This window comes from Azolla caroliniana, unplaced genomic scaffold (genome assembly GCF_043228905.1).
Source record: "Azolla caroliniana isolate FFs.n. ecotype wild unplaced genomic scaffold, voAzoCaro1.0.p SCAF_9, whole genome shotgun sequence".
NCBI classification, from domain to species: Eukaryota; Viridiplantae; Streptophyta; class Polypodiopsida; order Salviniales; family Salviniaceae; genus Azolla; species Azolla caroliniana.
In genome coordinates, this window is record NW_028230444.1 from 18,628,709 (window position 1) to 18,634,365 (window position 5,657).

Here is a 5,657-nt window from a genome sequence, read left to right on the forward strand (position 1 = left end):
TACCACAAAACGCAGTCCGATCACTGCGTGTTTGTGAAGAAGTTCGAAGGAGGAGACTTTCTAATACTCCTCCTGTACGTGGACGACATGTTGATCTTCGGACGGGACTAGGGCAAGATACGGATGCTAAAGAAAGCGCTTCACCGAACCTTCTCAATGAAGGACCTGGGTCCGGCGAGGCAAATACTAGGGATGCACATCATCCGGGACCGGAAAAAGAAGCAGTTGTGGCTGTCACAGGAGAAGTACGTGACAAAGGTGCTTCACCGGTTCAACATGTCGGAAGCAAGACCGGTCGGGTCAACCCTCCCGGCAAACTGCAAGTTGTCCAGCAAGCAAAGCCCCAAGACAAAGGCTGAGAAGGAGGACATGATGAAAGTACCATATGCCTCTGCCGTCGGAAGCTTGATGTACGCAATGGTGTGTACAAGACCGGACATAGGATATGCAGTCGGAGTGGTGAGCCGGTACATGAGCAATCCCGGCAAAGAGCACTGGAACGCGGCCAAGTGGATACTCCGATACCTGAAGGGCACGGCAAACGTGTGCCTCCGATTCGGCTCCGGTAAGCCCGAACTCGACGGCTTTACCGATTCGGATATGTCGGCTGATGCAGATACCAGCCGGTCCACATCAGGGTATGTGATGACGTATGCAGGGGGAGCTGTTTCGTGGCAGTCGAGGCTGCAGAAGACGGTTGCGTTGTCAACCACGGAGGCGGAGTACATGGCGGCTGTTGAAGCCGGCAAGGAAATAATATGGATGAAGGACTTCATTAGAGAGCTCGGTATCCGGTAGGAGGAGTACCGACTCTACTGCGACAGTCAGAGTGCCATCCACCTTGCGAAGAACGCGGCCTATCACTCCCGGACGAAGCACATCCAGCGAAGATATCACTGGATCCGGGAAAGGATAGAAGACCAGGAGTTCGTGCTGACGAAGATCCACACGGACGAGAACGGGTCAGACATGCTGACCAAAGTGCTCACACCCGACAAGCTGGAAGCGTGCCGGAAGAAGGTCGGACTGGAAAGACATCCCATGCCGAAGTGAAGGGGGAGTTTGTTGGGATTACGGTCCCTCCGGATGGGATGGTCGGATGTCCGGGAATCGGGAATGAAGACCCGAATGAGGAGTACCCGGTATTGGAACCGGATGATGAAGACCCGGTTTCGGATCCGGAAGATGAAGACCCCGGCTACGGAGCTGGATGATGAAGACCCCGGCTACGAAGCCGGATGACGAATGTACCCGGAGAGAGATCCGGATGCGGGGACATATTTGTCAATATGTTTGCCAAGGGCCCTTGAGGCTATAGTTGTAAATAGCCCGAAAGTCATATGTGTATAAATATGACTTAGGGCAAACAGTTTTTAATGTTGTTGCTCATTTTTCTGTTTTCCACTTAGAGGGAGCGAAGTGAGAGCAGCCGAGAGAGAGAGAGAGAGAGAGAAAGGAAGAGGTCGACGCCTCTGTGTAATACCGCCGTCTGTGGCGAGGACAGCGAGCTCAAGGTCGTCGCCTTGCAGCTCGCCATTGTATATTCCCTGCGTATAGTGATAGTTGGAGTCTTGCACTCCCGTGGTTTTTCCCGTCTAGGGTTTTCCACGCTAAACCCTGTGCATTCGAGTCTCTCTCTGTGTTTTTCGATTTACTACTGCATTGATCCGTGTTTCCTCGGTTGTGGCCGAGAGGTGAAGGTTTTGAAAGCGTCAAGATTCCCAACAAATTGTTGGGTAAAACCATTATTGCACTGCATGTGTGAGTAAAGTGTTCTATATTAAATGTGCTTTATTACCACAATATCAATCTCAAAGAGTCTTGAAGCACCTTCAAGCTTAATCAATGCCATTGAAAGATAAATTGCCATCAACACATCATATTGTTGAGTAAAACCATTATTGCATTGCATGTGTGAGTAAAGTGTTCTACATTAAATGTGTTTTATTACCACAACAATACCAAGAAATTCACCCTCGCCCTCAATTCCATTGCATGCTCTAGCATTGCTTGGAGGTGGTCTTGCAGTCTTCCTTGCCTTTAGATTTGCATACCTGAAGATGTTTTTTGTGATTAAAACTCACAATCATGCATGTTATTTTTTTCCACCACTAGCTGGGTGTAGTTTTTTATGATTGTCTCAATCAACATGCAACGCCATACACAAGCTGAGTAATCTAGGATATGCAAATACCTATGTTTAAAACTCGATCATATCACACATCATTATCTCTGACCTAAGTGAACAAGGGGCATCATGACTTGCTAGCGAACAACATCAAAAAGAATTCTTCATAGTAAACAAAAGTTGTAGAAAGTGTATCCTAACCATTTCTTTAGTGCAACTACTGATGATCCAACATAGTTATGGATGTCCATGAGGAGCCAATGGGGGGTGATGCTCATGAGCATTACCTGAGACTCCATTACTCTGTTCTAGTTGCAATGGCAACCATTTACCAAAGAGCCTTCTGATAGTGTTTCCCATCTTCTTCTTCTTCACACCGAAGGGAAAACAAACAAACAAACAAACAAACAAGAGGAACACAAAAGAAGGAAACAGAGTAAACTGTGGAACAGAGGAATGTGTGGAAAACAAGAGTTAGTTTATAACATTTGTCTCACTTTTAGTTTCACACTTGCATCTCCTTTTTGACTAAGTTCACTATACATAGTTATGTAGTGAGGATGAGACAATCGATTGATCCATAGATCGAGTACACTCCGTGAGCAATCGTGAAAAGAAAAGGTAAAAGAAGTCATAATAATCATTGTTGCTTGTGTGCTCCACTTTGAGAGCCAATGTCTTGATCCTTATATTGAACATTCTACGCGTGTTTGCATAGAAGTCTAAAACAATGTACATATTCAATGATATTCATTGTTGGGAAGTGTGCGTAGAATGTTGTACGATGGTCCACTATGTTCACACACAATGAGAATCTCCCACACCCTTTCGTAAGAGTGGACTTTAGGAGGTCGTCCGGATACCAGCTGAAGTAGACATCAATCAAAAGGAACCGACCCGAGTTGAGCTTGAGGGGGCGTGTTGAGAATTAAGCTCAACATAGTACAACGTGTGAACACACCTTTTGAGAATCCATGATTACTCAAAGGTCAAGAGTCACACCACTACTCTCTACACATTAACTATCTGTCATAGAATCATATTCTATGACACATAACTAATGAGTTACATATTCCCCATGACTATGAGTCTTCACATTCCCCAAGAGAGAGAGTGGTTGTTGTAAAGTTAATGAAGAGAGAGGGTGACTCTATATAAAGCACCCTCCTCATACTTCATACAAAGTCTGTTGTGACTCCTTGTAATGCTACATTTTCATTTATCATATTCTCCTTGTTAATATACATCTCCTTCTTCTTGAGTACTTCATTTTGTCTCTTATCCATCTTGTGTTTCTCTCCTCTCCTCTTTCCTCTTTCCTCTCACACATAAACATAACACACATCTCTTCCGCTACACAAGAATCGCCATTGATTCTTTACAAGAAGTAACAATGGAACTCGAAGTAGGGATGTCATGTGCACTTACTTGATATACTTGAAGTCTAGGTTTATGTGGACAATTCACGGCTATATGTCCTGGACCGCCACAATATAGGCATAGGTGGTGCGCTCGACGTCGTTGCTTCTCAGCATTTGATAAAGGCCCTCAATGTTGTGTTGTCTCTATTTCCATCGGAGTTGGGCCATCCCTTGTAATGGGTCTGGAAACTTGTGGAGGCGTTGCGACTACAAAAGCATACGTCTATTCCGGTTAGTGACGAAACATTTGTTGGGTCTTAGAACGTCACTCAAATAGGCGATTATCACATCGCACGACTCGACTAATGGCCTATGTTAGAGACTTCGGATCTTCATGGAAAGTAAGAAGAAGATCTTTGACATCATTACGCAAACCTTGACGGAATTGATCCATTAAGGCCGCCTCATCCCAAGGGATATCGCATGCCAAAAGACAGAAATCAGCTGCGTAAGCCGACGCAAGACGATCTCGTTGTCGGAGCCTTCGAATCTTGTTTATTGTCGTCCCAGTGTTGTTGGTGTCTCCGAAACTAGCTTGAAAATCCTTAACAAATGCCTCAAAATCCTCCAGCAATGGTGATTTCTTCTCGAGAAGTGGTGCAAACCATGCTAATGTTGTACCACATAGCAAGGTTCCCATTAATCCCACACGAGCAGCGTCAGTTGGGTACCGATTAGGATGTAACTGAATAACCAAACGGACTTGATTAAAGAAGCCTCGAAATAAAGACCCCGTACCATCAAACTTAGCAAGGAGGCTAATATTTGGTTCTCGAGGGGAGTTTTGAGGCCCGACGCTTGTTCTCGTAATGACAATATAGTAGCCTCAAGTCGATGAACCCGTTGTGATAACTCTTCATATTGTTGAGCTTTTTCGGTACTCACTTGTTGAAGGTCGCCTAATAAATAGCCTTTGATTTTCATGCTCTAATGCCACAAATTTATTCGTAAACATGTCGAGCTCAGAAAGAACACACATGTATTCCTGTTTGCTCACGGACTCCATAACTTATGAGGGGAGAGGAGAAGAAAGAAGAGAACTTGTTGGAAGAAGGAGAAATGAAGAATTGGTTCAAACTATTAAGACAAAGGGAAAGAGAGAGAAAGAGAGGAAAAGAGATATAGTGTTAAGATAGAAAGAGAGAATTGAAAAGAACGAATTGTATTGCAATATAAGATGGAGTACAAAGGGTAGACAGTAGGGAGCTATGCGATGGTGTGGAACCAATTTGGTTTTTGGAGGATTGATAGATCCCTATTTATAAGTCCCTATAGAGTAATATAGATTACTATAGAATATTCTAGGATATTCTAGAATATAGAGTAATCTAGTACTTTAGAACGTTCTAACATATAAAACACTCTAGAATATTCTAGGACATTCTAGAATATAAAGTAATATAGAATATTCTTATGATATTAGATTATATATTCTAAAAGCCATACACATAAACATGTTACTACAATGGTTAAAGATTTGACATGTGTATAACAAGGTTGTGGGTTCAAATCCTTTCGAGGCATGATGTGAGTGTTGTCATGACACCTAGATTACAATCAAGATGAACAACACCAGTTACAGAGTCTTTCAATTCATCAACACATCTATTCGATTTTCTTGTAGTCACTTGTGCATATTATCTATCCGTGAAAGTGTGCATGGAGTGGTTGTCAATGAACATGATGTAGTATCGACATCCACCGAAGGTTGCTATTTGTGTCGTTCCCAAACATCTGAGTGAGTTATGTCTGTTGTTCGCCGGAATAGTAACCAATGGACAGAAGTGCAGAAGCATTATAATATAGTAAAGCGTAAGAAACGCATGTAACGGTTCACGCGAGAAGCGTGAACGGCTAAAGGCCATGTGTATATAAAGGGTAGAAATCCTCTGTAAGAGGCAACATGTAATTTTGGTGCATAGAGCATTTTCCTAATAGAATATTATCTTCTCTGATTTCTGTGCATCTCTGTGGTTTTATCTTGTAAAGAATCAAGAGATGGATTCTTGTGAAGTGGAAGAGATGTGAGTTATGTGTGTGTGTAAGAGAGATAGATAGATAGATAGATAGATAGATAGATTATATTATCGTCTTCGGAGGTCAAATAT